A 24,980-nucleotide genomic window follows, 5' to 3' on the forward strand; every position below is an offset into this window, starting at 1 on the left:
GCTGCTCCCTCGGCTGGGCCGGAGTCTAGCTCGCAGCTCTGCACTGCTCCCGGCTCTGGGCGAGGAGGGGCAGCCCGGCGCGGCCTCGCCTCCTGATTGGCCAGTTGCCGTCCCCCGGCCGCCGCTCGGGAGCCCCCACCCTGGAGGGCGACTTTTCCCCCCACTGATTCTGGGGTCAATTGAGTACCCGGGGAGCGTTTGCAGCACCCGCGCTGCTGCTAACCTACCAGAACCCCAGGGTGAACAATGGCTTTCGAGACCGTGTGGCAAAGACCCAGACTGAGGACACGGCACCAAGTAGCACAAAGGGAATTGTATTTTTCTAATGTGGACAACAACGCGGCTTCAGACGCTTCTTTCCTAATTCCCCCGCAGAAGCCAAGACGTCCCAGCCCAGCCTCCTGTCCCTTAGCCCACAGCCCGGCCCAGCCAGGAGGGGGAGCTGGAAAGCTCGCTCAGAGGGGCTGCACCCCACCAAGGCTGTCCCACCTCCCTGGGGACCGAGAAACTACCGGGAAGGGCGGGAGGAGAGCTGGAGGGGCAAGAAGTAGGAGGGACAGGAAAAGGACTGTTGGGGGTTCTGAAGGAGACAGCAAGGACGGCGGGGCAGGGGGTCACTGTACTTAGGAGCGACTAGAGGACACGAAAGTGGATTATCAACAGAGGATGGAAGTTGAGTAGGAAGGATAAAGGGGACCGAGGGGTGTGGAAAAAAGAATGAGATGCATCGAGTCCATATTACAAAGAAATCCGATTTTTTTTTTTTTTAACATTATCAAGATTCACGTTTGCTGAGCGGGTCGAGTCCTCTGCATAGCATGGTGAGGCAGAATAATATTCCCATTTCCTTCCATAGAACAACCATATTTCAGGTCTCAGCCAAAGATCCATTGAAAAGATGTTCCCCTCTATGGTTCTCCCCCCCCCCAATAAATAAGGAAACCTGACCCTGGAAAACGTTAGGATTTTTATTCTGTAATTATTATATACATTATAATTCTATTGACAGATTTAACAGGGTAAGCAAAGAAAGTCAACCATGGGTAAGGATTCTTTGCTTCATTTTAATAAAAGTGTGTTTCTTTCGTCAAAAACGAGTTGTTGTCTGGATCTGGGCACACAAAGACGTCAATCGGGCATCTTGGTCTATGTTTGAATGTCTATTAGACCACCCATCCTTCACGCATGCAGCCTGAGGAAGAGTCAGCTTTTTATAGTCTACAACTGTCTTCCCTTTCAGACCCAGGGGCCATGGGACCTAAGTTTATGATACCTATAAGTCATGTCACTTAAAGGAAGCAGACAGGCCATTTGGGTTGAGTGGGAATTTGAGAGGAGAGAGGGAATGTACTTCCTTTCCAAGTAGTATTTAGAGAATGCTATTTGAGTAGTCCATTCCTTTGTTTATTTAAAAAGGATTGCATTCTAAGTCATAGATTACTGAGCTATTCCAGGTGCTCAAGGGAGGTGGTAAAGCCCAGTGATTAAGAGTTCTGGATCAGATAGCCTGGGTTCAAGCCCAGCTGTGACTTAGTAACTGTGACCTTCAGCAAGTTGTCTAACTTCTTTGTACCTTCTTTTATTTGCTTGTAACTGGAAATAATGATTAAATGATGTATAAATGTTCCATATGCACTTGAAAAGAATATTATTGAGTGGTCTGTCCTATAAATGTCAATTAGGTCAAGAAGTTTAATAGTGTTGCTCAACTCTACTAAATCCTTACTAATTTCTGCCTGCTTGTGATCAATTATTGAGAGTGGCTACAATTGTGGATTTGTCTTTTTACAGTTCTGAGTTTTTGCTTTCATGTATTTTGAATCTCTGTAATCAGAGGTAAATATAGTTAGCATTATGTCCTCTTGACTAATCAACATACTCATCACTATGAAGTTACCTTCATTATCCCTGATAGTATTATTTATTCTGAAAATATACTTTATTAATATAGCCACTCTTATTTCCCTTTGTATAGTGTTAATATAGTATATGATTTTCTATCCTTTTACTGTAAACCCACTTGTATCTTTATATGTAAAATATATCTCCTGTAGTCAAACAATTGAGTCTTTCTTTTTTATCCAGTCTTACAATCTCTGCCTTTTAATAAATGTGTTTAGCCCATTTAGACTCAATATAGTAATATGGTTGGATTTAAATCAATCATCTTGCAATTTGTTTTCTATTTGTCCAAATTTTCTTTATTCCTTCTATTTTTCTGCTTTTATTATTTAAATTGTTTTTTTTTTTCATTTTATCTCCATTGCTAGCTTACTATTACTGTTAATGATTGCTTTAGGGTTTATGGCATATATCTTTAATTTATCACAGGTTTCCTTCAAATAATATACCACTTCATATGTAAGAACTTGAGACTAGGCCTGAGGATGTAGCTCATTGGTACAACACTTTCCTAGCATATACAAGGTCCTGGATTCTATTCTGAGTACCACAAAGCAAAAACAAAACCAGTCTATACTACTAGACTTACTTCCATTTCTACTCACCCTTTTTTTTTTTTTGCCATTATTACCAGCTATTTTACATTACTGCCTTTTAAGCCCCGCACAATATAGTTTTTTGTTTGCTTAAGTAGTCATTTTAAAAGATACCTAAACCAAATAATAACAAATTAATATATGTACCTTGTAGTTGCCATCACTGGTGCTGTTCATTCCTTGTATAGATCCATATCTCCATGGGATACCGTCTCCTTCTCCCTTAAGGACTCACATTACTAGCTTCTGCAGTTCAGTTCTACTGGGGATGAATTCTTCCAGTGTTAAATATTTGAAAAAGTCTTTATTTCACCTTTGTTTTTGAAAGGTTTGGTTGGGTGGACTAGATAGGGAAATCTAAATTGACAGGTTGGATTTTTCTTTCAGCACTTTATTTCATTGTCTTCTTGCCTGCCTTGTTTCTAACGAGAAATCTTTGTCATGGTGGTCTTTGTTCCTCTAAGTGCACTGTTTTAGTCAGCTTTTTCACTCTTCTAAGATACCCAACCAGCACAATTATACAGAAGGAAAAGTTTATTTGAGGACTCACGGTTTCAGAGGTCTTAGTCCATAGAAGGCCAGCACTAGTCCTTGGGGGTCTAGGTGAGGCCGAAGAACATCATGGCTAAAGGGAAGCAGCTCACACCATGTTCAGAAAACAGAGAGAGAGAAACTCCACTCTCCAGATACAAAATATATACCCATAGCCACGTCCCCAATTAACTACTTTCTCCAGCCACATCCCACCTGCCTCCAGTTACCACTGGATTAATCCCACCAGGGATTAATTCACTGATTAGGTTAAGGCTACAACCCAATCATTTGTCCTCAAAACCTTCTTGCATCATCTCATAGGTGAGCTTTTGGGGGATACCTCATATCCAAACCAGAATATTCACCCCATCTTTTTTTTTCTCTTTTGTGTTTTTCTCTTGACTGATGCTCTCAAGGGTTTCCTTCTGATCTTCTCTTGAACCATTTGACTATAATATGCCTGGTGTGATCCCCTCCTGTTTCTTCCACAGGAGAGCTTTGAGTTCTTCCATCTCTTCTGAATATTTTTTTTTCTTCAAATTTCTTTTTTCCTATCCCCAACTACCTTTCCTTTGGGAGCCTCATTTACACATGCATGGAGGTCACTTGCAGTTGTTTTACAGTGTATTGGTGCTTTGTCCACTTTTTAAAACTAGTATCTTCTTTTCTCACCATGTTTCATTTTTGATAGTTTCCACAGCTGTTTCTTCAAATTCTCCAACCTTTCCTTCTATTTTACCTAATCAGCTAATTGTCCCCTCCAGTATAGTTATTTCGTCTCAGACATTATAGTTCTCACCTCTAGAAGTTCAATTTGGATCCTTGTTGTATCTTCAATGTCTCATTTTAAGTATATAAATAGACAGAATACACTTAGAATATTTTTAATGTTCTTATTGCATAATTCTAACAATTGTGTCAGTTTGGAAATTTCCCTCCAAGTTATAGATTGTGTTTTCTTTCTTCTTCCCAAGCCTTATAACCTTTGGATATCAGACATTCTTAAAACTTTGTTCTGAAACAGAATTAAATTATTTGAAAACAGCTTGATCCTTTTAGGACTTGCTTTGAAAATGTTTCAGATGAGACCTAAACAGTGTTCAATCAAGGGCTAATTATTCCCTATTACCAAGAAAAGATCCACCTGTGTGCTTGTCTCAGCACCCTGTGAATCATGAGTTTCCCAGTCTGGCTGGTGGAAGCAGCCAGTATATTACCATCCGTGGGTACTGTCACCTTCAATTGGGTCTTTCCTGGACATTTGGTAGCTTCCTATCATGCATATGCTGATCAGTACTCACATGGACAGTTGTGGGAGGGGACCCTCTTCAGAACTCTGAAATTCTCTATCTGTATAGCTCTTTCTGGAACTCTGTCCTATGAACTCTTGCTGGGTCTCCCAGGTCTTTCAGCTCTTTCTCCTCGACCCAGGAAGTCTGCTAGGCGCCGCCAGGTTTCACCTCCATTCACCTCTAGAGACCAGGGAATGAAAACTCCAAAGAGTGAGCAACAATAAATTTTCCCCCTTATAAGTTGATGATCTCAGTAGCTTCACTACTGACACAGTAGCTTCACTACCATCCCAAGATAAAATGGGTGGCAGCACATAAGTATGTGTTTAAGGTCCAAAGGGCATAGTGCTTGGGAAAGAGTATGACAAAAAAAAAAAAATTAACAAGTCAATGACTAAAAGGTATTTTTACTCACATATACATTTATGTAGAAATATACATACATCTTCCATGACCCCAAATATATTTCTCCACTTTAGTCTCAAATAATTGAAGGTATATGATTTGGGACATTGTCAAGACCTATATGGGCTCACATTCCTTTCAATAGTTTATTCTCAGTTGATATGAAGATCTCTGGAAACAAGGTAACCCCATGGACAGAAATCTTATTCACACTTTAGAGTAAATGAATCCCTGAAAGTATATTTTGGCAGCAGTCAACTGAGAAAACCAAGAAGGTTAAGTGGGAGAAAATGATTGAGTTGGGAAAAGGGCACAGCCCAAGATGAGGATAGGAAGGGTGGGGGAAAAAAACAGTGGTGTTTAAGTCAGAGTATTTCCAGAAATAATATATATCCTAGCCCTTTTCCTGCTTTTGTTATTAAAAGTCTCTATGAGGTTGGAAGGAGCACCGGTCTGTGAATCTAATCTTGCTTCGGCCATTAATTATTTCAGTTCTGCAATTCACGAGCAGCTCACACTCAACAATTTCTAAAATTATTTCAGCTGTGGTTATTCTCCAACAGCCTTACCCAAAGTTTGCTAGAAAGCAAACAAGAAGGTTTGCTCTGATTCCAGGGGGCAGGTATGAGGGGTCGGGGGAATGAAGCAGGGAAGAAGACAGAGCCATTATGTGGGTGCATTCTCAAGTTAGCCACAACTATAGGCTACTGGTTACCCAATGTCATGAATTGGTTTGAAAACCCTGTTAGGCACTTAAAGACTTTTCTTAAAAAAGAAAGGCAAATGGATAAGGCCAAAAGGGGAAGTACCTACCCATTGGCTCCCATCTTCATTGGTCAAGGCTTTTCCCCATGGGACATAAACAATCACACATTGTCAAGATACTATCAAGTTATATCTGCATAAAGTTTTTTGAACCTTTGGTCAAACTCTTGGCTATTATCCAATATCAACCTTATTTGATAGAGAAATTAAAGTCCATTAAAATGGCATAGTTAATAACCTAATCCTAGTTCTGCTTTTTCTGAACCCCAAACTTTGTTTAGTCCTTACTGACTCATTCCTCAACAAATATATTAAACAGTTACTAGTTTCACATGAATCACGGTGATTGCCTGAGAAAGAAAATTGATTCCCTGTCCTCAAGGCACTTACAGTCTAGTGGAGTCAACAGTGTAAGAATGCTCTGAAAGATGAAATCCAGCATTCTCAGGAAGCAAATAAGACAGGCATCTGTCTCAGGAAAGGCACATCCGAAAGTATGGCACCCCAGGAGGATGACATCTTACTTAAGGATAAAATATGGAGAAATTTACCAGATTTCAGTTGGGGGTGGGTGCTGAGGAGGAGGAACATGGTCCATTCCTAGAAGTGAAAGTTAGGTTGGAATGAGAAGAAAGAACAATGGGGAGTCAACCAGGCATCCTGAGTAGCCTTGGGTTCCAGTGTAAGGGCTTGGATTGCATCTGGAAGGCACATAAAGGCGCTGGAGGACTTTAAGGGGAGAGCAGAAAGGTCAGTTATAATCCAGCAAAATCACTCAGGGCAAGGTGTGAGAGAGGGAATAAGAGACATAAATTGGGGAAAAGAACAAAAATAAGAGTAGGCTGCAATAATAATAGTAACACCATCCTTCATCCTCGGAAACTGAGACGTGGAGAGTTTCAGCAACTTGCCCAAGGTCAGTGCCAGTGAGAGGAGAGGCGGCATTTGAACCCAAGCCACCTGGTCCAGAGCCTGTGTCTTTACTGCTATTTAGTGCTCTCCTGTGGCTGCAGGTTATGAAGAAGCCATGAACTAAAATAACCATCATGGATAATACAAGAAGAGACTATGACTACACTATCAAAATCATTTGGTAGTTTTCTGTTGCTTTCTTACAAAAAGAGCTGTGTATGTAGCTCCAAACAAGCATAAACCACCAACACCCTTGAAAGGCTCTAGGGACAGAGATAAGGACAAAAGAGAAAAAGTAAAAGAGCTTCTTAGTTCACCAGGAACTGATATCTGACCTTCATCTATCTGAGACTCCCTGAGAGGTCCCAGGGTCAGGAAATGGAAGTAGAGATGGAGTTGCTTCTCCGAAGTTACGTACCTAATGATACGCGGTGACATGTAGCAGATACTGGGACTTTGCCAGTTTTTTTGCTAAACATCACCAAATTAGCCTCAAAAGTCTCTTCACATAGATTCACACCATTAGTGTTGCATTTGCTGGATTGTGGGGGTAGGAGGCATATAAGAAGGTAACGTCTTTTAAAAGCAGTCCAGCACATTACAGCAAAATCAATACTAAAAAACCCTCTCTCCAATTCAGTTTTCTCCCTTGAAATTCTTCTAATTGCCCTGAAGAAGATAAGACTGCTGACTGGTTAATATTTTAAGTGATCACCTCATTGGAAGCATTACCCCCCTGGGCCTGAGAAACCCTACCTCAGAAACGCATTGACATAATAAGGGCTGTGAAGTGACTGCCCAGAAGCAATGAGTACAAACTGCCTTTTGCAAATCACTAAATGGTTCGATGTTATCCTCAATGATCCTTCCCCAAATGTCTGGTTGTCGATGTCAGGAGGCCCAGGATTGCTTTATGTTTACGTTAGCACATTTTTACAGGGTAAGTAACTTGCTATTACCATTGAATTAAAAGTAGAGTACTCTTGCATAGTGATTATACTTGGCACTGCTATTACGCTGAAAAAAAGGGAGAAATTAAAGTTAGATTCTTATTCTCTTGTCTCCTGAAGAATGCAATGAAAGGACAGAAAACCATCTCATTATAACTGGAAAATTAATCACATCAAATATTCTCTTATACTAATCAGGTTATAAGTCTGGAATCAGCTTATGCAAAACAGATGTTTACATTCTTATTCTCCTTTGGTACTAATGTCGAGAGAAGAAATCACAGAATAACTAGGCTGTGGCCTACTTTAGGGAATGCAACACTCTGCTTTTACTTTTTTTTAGGGAAGCCACAAAGCCTGGGGGAAGCTGGGGGGACAGCCTGAAAGGGGAAAAGCACCAGGGGTCCTGGCTTCTATTCCTTATATAGGCAAAATTCCTTTCTTCTGTAATGGCACAGGAAATGTGCTGCCTAAGAATGGTGAACTGGCTCCCAGGAAGAGGGAGAGGACACGGGAGACATGCGACTGGCAGCCTGTCCCCTTTGGCTCAGCTGGTGCCCTAGTTCTCTACTAGGGCTTGTGGTTCTGGCTTATGTTGCAGTTGCCCTCTTGTCTACAAGGACCTTGGTCTTCAGTACATGGGCCTGTGCCTAGTGGCTAGCCTGTGTGCTACTGGCAGGTGGTGGAACTAGGAGGTGGGGTCCAGCAGACAAAAGTTAGGCCACATGCCTTCAAAGGGAATGTTGGCATCCTGGTCCCTTCCTGCTTCTCTCTTTGCTTCCTGGCCTCCATGAAGTGAAGAGCCCTACTCTTCCATATACTCTCACCACAAGACAATGTGGACCAGAGCAACAGGGCCAAGCAACCACCCGCCAAAATAATCCTTTCCGTTTTGTAAGTTGATTATTTCAGGTGTTTTATCACAGTAACAGAAAGCTTACTACAACAAGAATCTTCATTTAACGAAGAGAAACCAGGTCTGGATGGTGACTTGGCCAACATCTAACAAAAAAAATTTGAGATAATGTTGGAAGTATATTTTGGGCTTGTAATTACCCTTTTTTCCACTTCATCAGATATACTAGCCAATATTGAGTGTTTACTAGGTCCCAGGCACTATTTCAAGAACCTAGAATGTATTAACACATTGAATCATCTTTAATCCTCATTCTAAAGCTACAGGGTAATCAATAATAATCCTCATTTCATAAAAGAAATTGAAGATGAAATTAACCAAAAGGTTGGATCAACTGTCCAAGTTTTCACAGCTCACCCTTCCCTTGTTCACTATTATGCTCCTTTTGCCTCTAATCTGGATTTCCCATATCATTTTACAGTAAAATTGAAAATTCTAATAGAGTCTCTTTGAAATAGACAATGACTTTATAATTATCAAGATTCATCATTAATCTGATATTTATTCTATGGTGACCTTTTCAAAGAAAATGACACTGTAGTTTTCATTTCACTTCCTTTGAGAATCATCCTTGAGGCATTCTTTGGACTTAAATGGGCCTCTCCTTCCAGGAGCATTTTTCTGTGCTTTCTTTCTCATTAATTATGAATTCAAGCTAAGTTTATATTTTTGCCACAATACCATGAAATAATTGAGAATACGGTTTGTGTTTTGCTCATTTTTATAAACATGTAGGGTTTTATTCATTTTTATACAGTAGTGACTCAATAATGCTTCTTTTTAAATTTTTATTTATTTTTAAATTTTTTCCATGATTTATGGCTCATTATAGTTGTACATAATGGTGAGATTTCTTATTATATATTCATACATGCACACAATATAACAATATAATTTGGCCAATATCATTCTCCATTATTCAATAATGCTTCTTTAATGAATTCATTATGATTAGCAATAATGATAATAATAATAATTGCCATCTGAATACTTTATAACACACTCTTAGCACTTACGTATAATATGTCCACAGACCCATTTGATATTTACACCAACCATAAATATTTAAATAAATAAATATACAAGATAAATATTTCTATAACCATTTCAAAGATGAGCGAATGAGACTCAAAATGATAAGCAATTTTCCCAAGATTGTATCAGTGGTATGTGGACGGCCATTAGTAAAACCGGATCTTTCCAATACAATCCATTGCCATCATGCAAAATAATTTTGTTATTGGCCTACACATGACATTTGTAGAAAAAAATGTATTTTGTAGAGCATATCATTATAAGTCCCAAATAATTTTTTAAATCATCTTGTTTAGGTAAAACATCATTACTTAGCTCCAGGTACATAATCAAAATGCCACAGAAGTGAGGGCAATTTAGAATACTGTAGTTAAAAATAAAATAAAATAAATCCTCTTTAAAAAAAAACAAAAACAAAAAATAACCAAAGGAACAGTATTACACTGTAAATATCTAAGCATTTATCTATTTGTTAGGAGGCAATATATATTATTGCCTATGATCAGTTTCTGTTAACCATTAGGAGCTATTAAAGGGGCAAATCAATATTGTAATATTTGCACTTGATGCTGATTAAGAAATATGAAAAGGTGGTAAATACAAACCATTTTCTGTTTTCACTTTTATTCTAAACATGGAGTTTTTAAAAAGGATAAAACCTTTTTTCCCCATTTTTATTCTTGTTCCCCCCCCCCATTTTTCTTATCACCTTCCTGTGTCTTCAACATAGGAATTTCCCTGCGCTAAGGATCTAAATATGTGTGCAGAAAATCCCAGAAATCAGGGAGGAAAAGAGCTTTAAAAGTCAGAAAAACACCTACTCTCCTAGACAGCTAGGAATCTGGCCTAATTTTAAAAAACAGAAGAAGAAATTCTAACTTCTTATCTTACATTCCAACACTCAGTAACTCTTTATCAGAATAGTTTCCCTATTTCTTCTAATATAATTTAAGACTGTTCTTGCTCTCTTTTCAGAAGAACTACAGCTGTTCACAAGTTTCCCCATACTTTTTTTTTATACCAATTAATGAAAGGAGAAAGGTGTTGGCTCTGATAATAACAAACTGGATTCATGCCCATTGTCTTTACCTTTCTTTCTTTTTTTTTTTTTTTTAAGAACCCAGTCCTACTTGAATCACATTAATCAAAAGATGGTGGATAACTCCTCTGAAGAAATAAAGGAATATATTATGAAAACCAATCTTCTTCCTTTCCTTCCTTTTTATTTTCAATTTATACAAGAAAAATCTAGATCGATCTTTCTTTCTTTCTTTCTTTCTTTCTTTCTTTCTTTCTTTTCTTTTCTTTTCTTTTCTTTTCTTTTCTTTCATTCATTAAAAGGTAGTCTCCTAAAGGCTGAGGTGATCCTGTGGATTAGAATTTGAATGACAGTATGAGTTCATGTTTGACTTCCTATGGGTAAATACAGACATGGGTACATATACAGGTTAGTATTCTCATGTATCTCCTTGCTCTGTCAGCTGAGATGGCCTAGAAGTAATGCCACTCCAATAGTAATGAACACACTTGCTGTCCAAATCATGGTTTCTATTGCCAAGATTTTATTTCTAATATAAGGAGTCAGGTTCCTTGCAGAAATGGTTGATTCCAAGGAGGGACAGGAAATAAACAACATGAGCCTGGAGTATCTTACAGATAAGAAATGAAGAAAATGCAAGAAATTAAAAAAAAGACAACCCCCCACAGAAATAATATTGGGATACGTCAAAGGGACAGTTAATAGAACTCCTAGTGACCAAACCTGGAACAATTTGAGCAAAAAATAAATAAATGAGTATATTTAACAGCATTAAATTAGAACTCAAAAGTATAAATATATATTTACATAAGGATGTAATATATAAATGAATAAATAAGTAAATGAAGAAGACAAATCTCCCATATGAAAAAACTCCAAACAATACATGCAGAAACTTCCTGCTCAGAGAGATGGAGGATAAACCCTTACCTCTTAAATGTGGACTGCACATAGGGACTTGCTCCCAAAGAATACAGTAAAGAAGTGGGAAGAATAATCTTACAGAAAAATCTGGCCAACACTACCTTTGTCAAATGATCAAGGTCAATACTAACAATGACAAGTCTTGTTGATAGCATGTGTTGCTGATGTAATGTGATGAGAACAGCATCTCAGGTCTTCCGTGCAAGAGTACTCCCAAGACTTCTTGTCATAGCCTAGAGGAGCCTTGTATGTCATGTGGTATTCTAGAATGGAATAGTGGAATGGAAAAGAGAAAAACTGTAGAAGTAAATCAAGTACGGAATGTAATCAATTATTTATCACTAGTTGTAACAAATACACCACATTAGTAAGATGTTAGTCATATGGGAAACTGGGCATAGAGTATATGTGGACTTTTTATCCTTACAACTTTTCTATAAATATAGAACTATTGTAAAATTTAAAGTTTGTGCATAAAATATATCACAAAACAGCCCTAAAACATTTAAATGAGACACAAATATTATAACATCAAGAAATGCAAAAGATTTTAATTAGTCAATTGTCATCCATACAGTTACAAAAATGAAATAATTCACTGTAATTGATAAGCATATTTTATATGTAGAATAAAGTCTTATCCTTAGAAGACAGAACATCTGAAAGAAATCCTGTTTGGCCTAATAGAACTCAAATTGAAGACCTGTATACTGTATAACATAAATAAACACTGCAAATGTGTCCTAAAACAACACTATTACTGATCATTGCCTTAGGGAAACCATCACCTTGAAAACAAGACTAGGAAAGGATAGTTTAGGTTTCTGAAAGAGTCATGGTTATGCATTTTTAAAAAACTATAATAAATTGCAACTGCTTCACTCAATCAGAAGAGAATGGTAATAAGACCAGTCATTAGCACATGGATCAGTTTATATGACTATATTTGCTGACAAACTCCAGCCCCAAAGCGGGCTTCTTGCCTTGCAGCTGTAAATCAAAGTGGGGTAAGAGTGTGCTCAGATCAGCATAAACCCAAACCTTCCCTGGAAAAATTGCTTAAACAGAATATCATATCAGCAGAAGATCAGGTGCATTATTTTCTTATGGAACTTGACTTGTGTTAGCCAAGGGACAAGGAACCTGAGTGGAGGCAAAACAAGTTCTACTATGAATGACCCTAGGAGAAAGCTTTACTGAGAGTTGATGGTAAATTTCAGCCAAATCCTTCCATTTGCAATGAAGCTAATCCCTCAAATTTCAGTAGATGCACTGTTCTATATTTAAAGCATCTCCACAAATTTATTTTCCTGCAACTTATAAGCAGACCCAAACCAAACAAAAACAAAACAACTAAATATTGAGAGTGCATAGAAAAAGTTGTCTTCTTATTGCTCCTGTGGTTTATGCTTAAGGCCAGTTTTCTAAAACCAAATGTACAATGAACTATTAGAAGCATCAAGACTCATTCGATCCTCACCAAAGGGCATTCCTTAATGCTAAATATTTAGCTACATGCTGAAACTGAGAGTATAAAATTAGAAACATATTTAACAGATGTTAAAAAATAGACATTATGCCAACTAATTCAAACTATTAACATTGCTATCATTTTATTTAACAAAATAATAATATAATTATACACCAAAATTGACAAAACAAGATACCCAGAAGATGCATATTGATTATTTGTATATTACAGTTCTTTAATTTAGCCTTAAAAAAACTAGATTTTTTTCTGACTTTAGTTCTATAAAGTGACTAATTTAATTCAAGCAATAATTGATAAATAATATTTTAATTTTCCTAGCCTTACTTTTAACGAATCCCGTCTAGCCAAACATCTTTACCAATGTCAAGTAAACCTTGGGATTCAATGTCACATTAGGTAATAGCATTTGTTTTCTATTCATGCAAAACTACAGAAATTAAACTTCCTGATTTAAGGTTGCCCTAAATTGGTGGAAAGACCAGAAATTACTTTCCCAAATACCATGAGAAGTATTCAGAGAAACATGCTCAGAAATAACTGCATTCTACAAGAAAGAGAAATGTAAGAAGGTCTCATTCTACTCTGAGCCTCCACCTCAATCCTACATATGCCTATATTTGATCAGCATTTATTTACTCATAAGTTATTCAATGAATAATCATTGAGAAACTCCTATGTCAGACAATAAGGAAATGCCATAAAGATATGGTAATCCTATAGCTGCACTATAATCAGTTAATATCTAGAGTTTTTCTGGTATTAAAAATAAATAAGCTTAATTAATTTTTATCAGAGGTGCTAGAATTTTATGAATCAACACTGTGCCTTATCACTTTTCTACTCTTATTTGCCTGTGATAGAAAAATTTTATAGCCTAAGATCTCTACTGAATAGCCTAAGGTTTCTACCCATCTTTTTTTACTCAATGATTTCAGCTGAGTAGAGGTTCAGGGCAAGTGTGAAAACTAACATTGCCCTCTGCTGGCAGATTTCTCCAGTGAGAGGTCCTGGGCTTGCTTTGTCATTGTACCTTATTCTTCAGTCTTTGAGGATACATTTTGACCTTAAGAGTTTGTTTCTTCTCACAAATATTTGGATTCTTTCCGAAACAAAGTCCAAAATGTGTAGGCAATGGTGATTGGCGTCTAGTCAGCACCACCCAAAATAAGTATTTTTTAAAAATACAGCTCTACCCACATGACAGAGGGGCATTGTCACAACACAGCCCTTCAAAATTCAAGGATATGTGAATCTCATCTTATTGAACCTGAATGTCATTATCCAAGACTCTCCAGGCTCCTGTGAACCCAACAACTCTGAAATTTCAGTAGTCCTTACCAGCCCATCTAATACAATTATGTCTCTCTCTCTCTCTCTCTCTCTCTCTTTTTTACCACTGGGGTGTATGAACTCCCCCCAGTGAAAATCTAGATGTGACTTGAGATTTGGTGGTGTGATTATCTCAGGGTATTTGATAATCAGGGGCTTGAATAATCCTATGTTAACATATTGACAGGATTTATGAAATAAGAGATTCTTGTTAATTGAAAAATTTTAAAACATACTTGGAAGTTGCTGCTATAATTCTTTATTGAGCCCTTCTGGTAAATACAGACAGATGTAAGAAGCTTTGGTCTTGTGCTCTTTGAAAGCAAGTGCTGTATACCATTGCTATTTAAGGAAGTTGAATGGATAACTAAATTGGTCCATTCTATTTACTGTTTTTATCACTTTAGGCCTATTTCCCAACAAATGCTTAGAGTAAAACAAAATATGGTTTGGTAGGAAGTGCTTGTGCTTTTGAGTTGGACAGACTTGGACTTTGATCCTGGCTTCGATAACCCAGCTGTGTAGTAGGAAGCCACCTAATCTCTCTTCCTATCCATAAAATGTAAAACATAATATTTTCTTCTTTTTGTTTTATGGATTCTATAATATGAAATATAATAAAATACTTGGGAAAATACCTGGCACATAGTGGGTATTTGAAAATTTGATTCTCTTCCCTTTCCTTCCAGATAAATTGCTAGTTTCTTTCTTTTTCGTCAGCACAATAGACCAAAATTAACTCAGGTCCATTTTGGGAAGTGAAAAGACTTTGTGGTAGTTACCTTATTTTTAGAGTTTCTGCTGAGGTCAAAAGAGGTAACTGGAAAAGGCAGTAGGGGAATTTATTTTACTTATCATCATTTTCCAATTAAGTGGAAAATTACAACACCTTCCATTAATGATTTACAGATTTTTGAAACGCTATAAAGTCTCTCACTTCACTCTCACATTAACTCCATTTTAAAGCTAAGGAAACTGAGGAGGGGGGGGGAAAGGAACTACCAAAACTGGGGAAAGGAACTAGTAGCCTTGTGTTGTGACTTACCCTGGGATCACTCTGGACCCCATCCTGGGATGCACTGTAACTGTTCTCCTGGGGAGCTGCCATTACTGGCTCGCCAGTGCCCCCTGCCCTTCACTCTGGGCACTGCACCCTGGAATCAAGTCCTCTCCTGCTGCCCGTGGGACTGTGGTTTACCAGTTGAAAGAGACAAACAAGTCATGAGTCCTGAACTCATTTTTTTTTAGGGGGGGGGGAAGGGTGTTGTTTTTTTGTTTTCTCAGTGACTCACAACAAGACATGTGGTGAGTTGTTTGGAATTAACTACTTTTCTAAGGTTTTATAAAGCCCGAATGCCCTTGGTGGTATTTTTAACAATTCTAGGGAAGTTCTCAGTTTATTTTCAACATTAAAGATGCTACAGAGAGTGTGAGTGAAATGGAAAAGATGAAGCTCTTGTCTGTAGGGCTACAGACTCCGAGTCTCCATTAGAAACAGCTGCGCCTGGAAGTTTTCGTCTGTGATTGCATTTATTGACATTCTTGTTGTGTTGCCAGTTCTAGCTGGTGGCCAGCTGTTCTCATCGTATTTTAATTAAAGAAACTCCCACACCATCAAGAAATGTTCTGTGCGAAGATGTGCAACACCTGTCTGCTGCTGTTTCTGTATCAGATCTAGCTCCATGTCTGCAGCTGAACAATATCATTAATTCTTACCCTTGCAGTCCCTTATCACTCCCCACCCCCACAAAGCATTACTAATCTAGGATTCCTGTACCTTTAAGGAAAGTCTATACCCCTAAAAGTGTATGTAAGGTTGGGTTGTATACTTACCCAAGTATGAAGAGAGGACTCATAATTTCAACAGATTCTCAAATGGATTCATTATTCAGAAAAGAGATAAAGAAGGTGGGCTGTAGACAGGTACTCCTTTATGTTAATTTCCAGTAGAAATAAAATAGTTTTTTCCTCAGTCAACAATGGGGTAGGCTTCAAGGGGTAGTTGAGAGACTAAATTAAGAACAGACAAACACAGGAAAGAAAAGCTAAGTACAAATTGTGTATCTATTAGCAATAAACAATAAATCAACTAGAAAAGTGTAGGTTATAAAACACAAAGCTTACCAGGATAATTTTTCCTATCTTATTCCACACACACCCACAATAAGTATATGGATAGACTTCTGGAAGAGGCTCGTAGAGAGGTAAAGATAGTCTTTCAAGGTCATAAGTTCATGCTGTGTTCAAAAGGAAAATGCATACCTAATTTTAATAAATAACTTACAAATCAGCTGATTATAATTTGCCGACATGTTCTGATTTTCTCTGCTCACCTTCCCATAAGCCAAGTGAAGCAGCTGGATTATAGCTATTGTCTATCACCCTTCCCCCTCATAGCGTAGAAAGGGTCACAGAAATCCTGAATTTGCTGTAATATGACCTACACACAAATTGACACACTACTGACCAAATCACCAAGGCTATTCCCCCAAATTACCTTCAAGCTCAGAATTTAATAAGAAATATCATTTAAATGTCTACCCGAAGGCCCTCTAACTATATGAGACTTCCTCTGTGGTTTGATGTGAGTCCCAAATTTCATGTGTTGCATATTTAATCATGAAAGTCAGGTGTTGATGGTATTTGGACTGGAGTTCTTTGGGAGGTAAGTAGGATTAGATGAGGTCACGAGGGTGGGATGCCTATGATGGCATTTAGTGGCTTTATAAGAAGAGGAAGACAAACCTGAGCTGACATATACTCGCTCAGTCTTGCTCTGTGATACCTTCTGCCATGTTATCATGTAGGTAGAAGACCACCCGATGCTAAGCAGATGCTGATGTCATGCTCTCAGACTTCCCAGGTTCTAGAACTGTAGCTGAACAAACTTATATTCTTTATGAGTTACCTGGTCTTGGGTATTTTGTAATAGCAACAGAAAATGGACTAAGAACCTTGTCCCCACCTTCATCCTTCCCCTCTCTTCAACCCTCTTCTTGCTTTGCCTGTGCTCCCCATTCCTTCTTACCCTCATCTCCCACAAAAACCAGAGAACAATAAAAACATTAAGAGTGGACCTTCTCTGGGGGCAAAGAGCTCATTCAAGAATGACTTATATAGTAATTGAAGAAATATCCTTGAGTGTGTGGCCACAGTTTCTATGTATCATTTTGGTTGTCTTACTCTTATGAATCTATCAACAATTTATCATTTTTAAGAAAGACCTCATCACTAAAGCCATCTCAAATCCAATGCATGTCAATTTGGCCAGAATAGAGCCTCCTAGAAGAAAAACAATAGACCTAGGGGAAGGGAACTGAAAAACTCCTTTTTTTTTCCTCCTTCCACTGTGAAGGAAGTAAGACACTATTGCAGAAAGAAAGGCAAGTAAGAAAGCAGCAACAGAGGACACACACACACACACACACACACACACACCAGAGAGGGTGACATTTTGGTTGAAAAGACTAACTGGTAAAATGTCTACATAAGTCATGAAAGACCACTTTTAGTAACTTAGTTTTAGAAAAAACAAAAAAGTTACACTTGGCTCATTTCTAGTAAAATCCCAATTTCTTATCCCTATAGATTTATTAGTGCAATAATGGAGCACAACCAGGCAGTAAAAAGTTACTGCCTTGAAGAAAAAAGTTGGTTCTACAATAAAATTTGAAAACATGGTTTCTTTAATGCCTGAGGCACTGTTTCCAGAAGCTTATTTAGCCCAGTACTCTGTACCCATACAGGATATCAAAATTAAACTTCAAGTGAAAAATTTAATAAGGTTGATTTTGTAAAGAAAACTAGTTTAAGTGTGTGTTCTTGCTAGTCCCCCCATGCTAAGACTGATTCCAACAGCAATAAAAGTTTTCAATTTACTATGTGGTTCAGGACAAGTTAATAATTTGCTCTGAGTACTACTATATTTCTGTATTACTTCAAATCTAACAAAATTCAGTCAAGGTTTAAACAAAATTCATCAAGTGCTTGAAGAGTTCCTGAAATTCTCTCTCCTCCACAAAGACTCACCTGAGTACGGTAAAGATTTCCTGTCCCCTAATCCTTTCTTTATTTCCTCAATATGATACTCAGAAGCATGATCTTGCTGTCAGTACTTTTAGGGAAATAATGGAGCTGATTCAGAGGGCCAAAATTAGGCAAAGCCCCTTTTTTCAAGAGAGTGGGGAATAGAAGAAGCAAAAGTACAAAATCTTTAAAGTTAACAACTACATCTTACTTTTTTTTTTTTTTGGCAGCATCTGGAATAGGGTTCATAACCTGCATGAATGAATAAATGAATTAATGGATGGATGGCTGTATTAATGAATAAATGGAGGATTTATCAATTTAAATAGACCCTGAAAACCATATGTTAGGAAAAGATGACATTTACTTTTTTCTTTTTTTTTGAAATGAGAAATAAGTTGACAAATTATGGTCCCTTAAAAACAAAAGAGAGACTGGATTCACCAAAAACAAATCATGTCTGGCTAACCTCACCAGGATTCTGTTCTAGGCTCTGTCCTGCTCAAGTTAGATCAAAGCTTTGCCAGCATGCTCATCAAATTCGGGAATGTCACAGAATTGGCAAGGGCAGCTAATACGCTAGAGAGCTCAAAGGAATAAAAAATGAACTGAAAACCACCCACTTAAAATTTTATAAGAGCAAATGTAAATGACCATATGTAAATTCATAAAAGTGATTTTAAAAATTTAAATGAGATCATCTGGAATTGATGCTATGAAAATTATGGTATGGCATTAAAAAATAATGTACAGTCTTCAATTAACCATAAATCAGAACGAGGCAATAATGTGAAGTTAATGTAATTTTTAGTATTAAGAGAAATATCTATGCAGATCGTAAGAGGAAATGGTTCACTGTATTCTGCACTAGACAGAATCCATCTTGCCCTCTGGTGTGATATTGTAAGAGATGTTGAATGACTAGAGAGCTTAGAGAGTCACAGGACCAAGATGACTAGAGGCTTTGCAAGCATATTGTATGAAGAATATGTAAGAAATTTGGGGAATGCTAGCCTTCAGGTTTATTTTTATTTGTTTATTGGACCTCCAGGGTATCGAGTATAATAATCTTAATTCTTGATTTGTGACACATCACTGATCCATGAAAGTTTTATTTATTTTTATATTTGATTGTTTCTTCTCTGTTTTCGATAATGTAGTAAGAGCCCATGAACCTACTACCCAACAAGAAAACCAAAAACTTTGACAATAACTTCCTTCTATCACTGGCAGAGGACATGTATTAGTCAGATTTCTGTTATTGTAATTAAATACCTGAAATAATCAACTTATAAAGAGATAAGGTTTATTTTGGCTCACAGTTTTAGAGGTTTCAGTTCATGGTCAGTTGGCCCTGCTGCTTTTAGGCCTGGGGCAAGGCAGCACATCATCGCAGGGACCCTGTGGAGAACAAAGTTCCTCCCCTTGTGGCTGATATGCAAAAAAGAGAAAGAGGAGAGGAGGTTGGGGTCCCACATCTCCCTTCAAGGACATACCCCCAATAACTTAAACTCTCCCACTAGGTCCCAGTCGTACCTTAGGGGTGGTATGAAATGGGTAGCTTCATTGAAAGAGAATTTGGATGTGATCATCTCTTAAGAGCTGTCCTGACTGTGAGATTCTCCACGTTCTTATTCAGTGAAATTCCCACACCAATACATACGTAAAATAGTTACACAGATTGCAGTTAGTAGGCTAGATAGTTCAGACAAAATATCGAACACATACCTTCATTTAAACTCCACCAACTATAGTTATTTAAGATTGTTCCCCCATTCATTCTGAAAATCAGGATCCCACCGTTACCCTAGTGTTGAAGATTGAACACAGGAGAAATGCCAAAGAAGAGCAAAACATTTTATTTAAAGGATAGAACAGAGACACAGAGAGAGAGGCTCCTCCAGAGAGGAGGGGGACCCGAGCTGGTGCCCCAGGGAGTGGGGGTGTCTTGCCCCTTCTATAGATTTTAGGTTTCCTTTCTTCTCATGCCCCCTCTTCCTCCTATCTTGCCTACCTGACCAAAAGGGCCAGGGGTACCTCTCCCTATTTTTCATATCTGCCCAGAAAGACAGGAAGGGAGCCACCCAGGGGGTACTCCTTAAGAACTCCATATTGGGAGGAACAGTTCCCTGGAGGCAGGTGACCTTGGCAACAGGTGAGGGGGAGGGGGAGGTGGTCTGGAGGTATTAGCATTTTATTTCTTTTTGAATCAGCCTCCATCTTCCCTACCCAATCAATGATTCATCATCTACACTGACCATCCTTCTGCCCCGTCTCAATTCCAACATTCCCTTAAACAAAATATAGTAGGTATACAGTAATAAAATAACTTCACCATAGCCATGAGGGGTTTATCAGAGTAAAAGTAGAGAATAAAATGTAAATATTATGAGAAATGTGTGGATCTCAGATCTTGTATCTTGTCAAGAGATTCACTGCCTAGAACAACTCTTTAGAAAGAAAAGAAAAAAAAAGAAGAATTTCAGGGTGTATAATTTCACTTTCTGAATTAAGGGCTAAAAGTCAGAAAGTCCAAATTTTTGAACCAGTCTTTGTACCATCTAAATAAAGAAAGCTTTTAATTTTCCAAAAGTTAAAAGCTACCAATGACATTTTTCTATACTTTAAAAAATCTGCTAATTGTTTATGATATACATCTCCATTTAATCTGTTTCTGCTCGATATTTTCATAGTTTTATATATGTCAATATGTTCTTACTTTGACATGGTCTCTTGTAGCATAAACTCTGAGAGAGAAAGAGATTTCTATTTCATAGGATAAGGTCATGCCACAAGATATTTGGGGAGTCTTAATTTATAGCAAATGGTGCTTTGGTTCAGTGTTATTGTGTTCTGTCTTAAACTGCAACTAAGAGTGCTTTTTGATCTCATTCACAGAGTTATTGGGATGATTAAGACAACTAGGACAAGACACTGGCACAGTGTCTGGCAATCAGTAACTTTCCCTTAAATATCAGTTCTAGGACTAATATTAAAACCAGTATTAAGCGTCATTACTTACACTTAAAATTAAATCTGCAAAGTTCTAAGATCCTTACCCCTACATCTATGTGGTGAGAGCTGACAGAGCACAGAAGTTAAAGCACAAGGATTAGAGGCCAACAGTTGAATGAAGAGTTTGCTCCTTGGCTCTTAGTAGCTGTGTGATGTCAGATAAGTGGTCTAACTCCCTGATCTTCACTTATCATAAGAGTTATCCACAGGGCCATTAGAGATAGCACCTAATGTGATACCTGGCGCATAGGAAACATTTGATAATTAGTGGTAATAAATCTGTGTGTGTGTGTGTGTGTGTGTGTGTGTGTGGTGCTGGGGATTGAACCCATGGCCTTGTGCATGCGTGGCAAGCACTCCACCAACTGAGCTCTATCCCTAGCCCCAGCAGTAATAGTAAATCTAAGGAGAGCTTCAGTTCCATGTTGCCTCATCTCTAAGGATTCTTTTTAAGAACCTGCCATTCTATACATAACTCTTATTTTTATCTAATAATTTGCATTTATTTCCTATATACTTACATACATATTCATGTAATGCCTCTATTACTAAATATTCACACAAAATTTAAATGTCCTGTTGAGAAAAGTACCCAAATTTGAAAGAAAAGTTTAAAAAATGGCAAATTCTTTCACTCTCATATGGTTGAAGATACACCCAAAAGATGACCTAGGAGGATGTCATTTTTTAATTTACTACTTAATATTAATTAAAGATCCCAGACTTAGTAACATTGCCTAAACATATAGGTTTTTGTCTAGTAAAAATGCAAATAATGCCTCTGTTGTGGAATGGATACTCCCAAAGTTCATGGTTGCTGTGGTTTGGATTTGTCCTCCACATTGCATGTATTAGAAATTGTAAAACATAAATTAAAAAAAAAAAAGAAATGTAATTCCCAAAGTCATATGTAGATGGAGTTTGGAAGTGGGACCAGGGAAAGGTCATTGGGACCAGATGAAGTCATGAAAGTAGGATCCCCATGATGGCATTAGTGGCATTATGAGGAGAGGAAGAGAGACCCAAGCTTGCTCAGTCTGGTACATGATGTCCTCAGCCACATCACAACCCAGCAAAAAGGCTCTTGCCAGATGCCAAGCAGATGCTGATGCATGCTCTTGGATTTCCAGAACCACAAGCTTAATTCATCTCTTTTCATTGCAAACTGCCCAGTCCATGGTGTCCAGTTATAGCAACAGAAAATAGATTAGGACAATTGCCCTGTAGGCTATGAACTAGATGTTTCTGTATCTCATCCTACCATTTCGGTATTAAATTGCTTATAAACACCTAAGTCCTTAAATGCCTTTTAAAGCATTTCAAATATACTGTTTCCCTCTTCAGTAAATCAACTGAATAAATTTTGACATGTTCATTTTGCATTTGCATGCAAGTTATGGTTTTAATTTTCTGAAAATTATGTGAGCAGCCCTCAGAAAGCTTAACTAGGAAAAATAATTACCATTTTACAAAATGCAAGACCGTTCGCCAATGTGAATTATTGTTCTCTAATCATCAGTTGCCTCAATTTTTTTTCTATCTGTTTTCTTCTACCTGGGCATTCTAGTGTTGAGGCCACTGGCACAAGTAAGGACATCTACCACTTGCTGTAGCAAGAAAACCTGGCAGAAGTTTCTAAATTCTCTTTTACTATTGCATTAGCAATGAATTCAGAATCACTGTAATTCAGAATCGGCTTCCCTTTCTTTGCTCATTCCAAACTTTGTTAATGGTCTGGGAGATAAAGCTCATGCTGTCACACGCAGAGAATATCTGGCTAGTTTCACACTTATGAGTTGCAGTTTCACTCCTATTTTCCTGCCAGTAGGAGAGCATAAACAACAAAGCTGGTCTCCAAAGCAGCAGACTCGTTGGTTTAAACTGTCTTGCACCTTGTTAATACAGAATACTCATCAACCCAGAGATCATTTGGCAATATGAAGTCAAATTTCTGCTTAATTCATGAATACTATAAGCCATGCAAATTATCATGGGTTTGCACACTCAAGCTTAGAAATAAAGTGTAGGCAATTCTGATTTGAATTTTAAATTGTTTGGCTAATTCACAATCTAATGAATTCCACATTCCCAAGGACAAAATAGTTAAGGTATATGATGAATTCAGTAAGTTCAAATAGAAAAAAAAACCAGAAAAGATATCAAAGGGGGGAGTTATTCTCTTGATAGCAGGATTCTGTACTGTAGAAAGACCTTTTAAGGATCAAAACTCCTGTGCACTACAAACTTACCCATTTCCCCTTTATTTTTTCTCCTCTTTTTTCCAATGCAATTTTCATCCCTGTGGCCAAATGAACAAAACTCTGGTGATACTGGTGTGTGCTTTCAGAGAAAACCATTCATCTTGGATAGGTTTTCCAAGGAACAAAGGACTGTCCTAATGGAACTCTAAGACTCTATCAGGTTTTATTCTATAATTTCTGGATGACTTTTTGAGAGGATAAATTGTATAAAGTAATACATTCTTAAAGTACTGCAAGGAAAATAAATACCAGAATATGTCCATGGAGAGCTCTTTGACTTAAGGAGAAAGGACTATCCCCACGATAGATCTTCTCATGCTGGTAACTTGTTTTGTCTAAGGAAACAAAATGGGTGGGAAAAAAGAAGCAAGTTTTAGTGGTCCCTATAAAAGTTTTACGAATAACTGGTTGTTTTCATGTAGGCCTGTCACGTTTCCTCTGAAAATGAAGACTCAGACCAATTCTCCCTGTCAGCATTAATTTTCATTGTCTATTGGTTAAAAAAAAAAAAGATGTTTAGTTAGTTGTATGTTCCATTTATTGGCACTGAAAACAGACATTATGATCAAATTTATCTTTGATGCTTACAAGCTGTGAGATTTATATAAGTCATAAAAACTTGTAGAGTCTCGGCTTCCTTATCTATAAAATAAGAACAAAGATGCTACTTAGAATATATATTTTCAAGGTTAAATAATCAAGTATACTTAAAATGTCTGATATGTCAAATAGTAGTATGCACTCTTCACTCAGTAAGTAACAGTTGTTTTTATTTTTCAGGCATTGTGTGATAACATTCCTAAATGGAATGTTGTATTTTTGCATAGTTTGAAGACTCTATCTTCAAACCTATGTGTGCTCCTTTTGATTCTGTGCTATCTTGCACCTGCCTAGAATTCAAATGAGATTTTGGATTTCACAATAATTCTGTCTCATGATTATATAAAGATTAACTATAATATTTGTCATCTTTTACTACCCTGGAAATGGAAAAGACTACATACCAGTCTGAACCTTTTCTTTTCTTCCAGAACTGGAGGTGAAATCCAGAGCACTGCACTTCCTAGGTAAATGTTTTACCACTGAGCTATATTCCAACCTGAGTTTTTATCATGTATTTAAAAAGCCAGTGAGCTAATTATTTGTATTGATTATTAGGATGACAATTAGAGAGGATTAGGGTTGAATTATTTGAAGAAAGAAGTTTCCTTAGCAAACTGTGAAGTCTCTTCAATTGTAAAACATTTAAAAATGTTTTTATAATGTCAATTAATATTAATTCAGTGATATAATATTATTTATAGACTAAAAAATATAGGTATTGTGGACTTTCAGAAGTCCATTTGAATTTCATTTTTTAAAATTTAAGAATCAAGCCTCAGATTAAAAATACAATATTTAATATAAGAACTGCCAAATTTTATAGATTATTTTTAACAACTTTGTTGTGGCATATATGAATCCCATTATTATGTATAATTATAATACACCAAATAATGTTTATGGTGACTATTATCCAACTAATAAACAATTCTAAGCTTATTATCAGAAATATTAGTTATTTATATACTTATTTCCATTTAATAG

General features: G+C 37.3%; 1 long non-coding RNA gene across 1 annotated transcript; it reads right to left on the reverse strand.

The window, feature by feature from the left end:
- Positions 1 to 9,092: 9,092 nt before the first annotated feature.
- LOC107147541 lies at positions 9,093 to 23,730 on the reverse strand. Its single transcript, XR_001504170.2, has 4 exons — positions 23,643 to 23,730; positions 16,216 to 16,328; positions 15,925 to 16,101; positions 9,093 to 11,533 (listed from the first exon to the last, which is right to left on the reverse strand). It is a non-coding gene; the product is annotated as an uncharacterized LOC107147541 (long non-coding RNA).
- Positions 23,731 to 24,980: the final 1,250 nt, after the last annotated feature.

Source organism: Marmota marmota, unplaced genomic scaffold (assembly GCF_001458135.2).
Source record: "Marmota marmota marmota unplaced genomic scaffold, marMar, whole genome shotgun sequence".
NCBI lineage: Eukaryota > Metazoa > Chordata > Mammalia > Rodentia > Sciuridae > Marmota > Marmota marmota.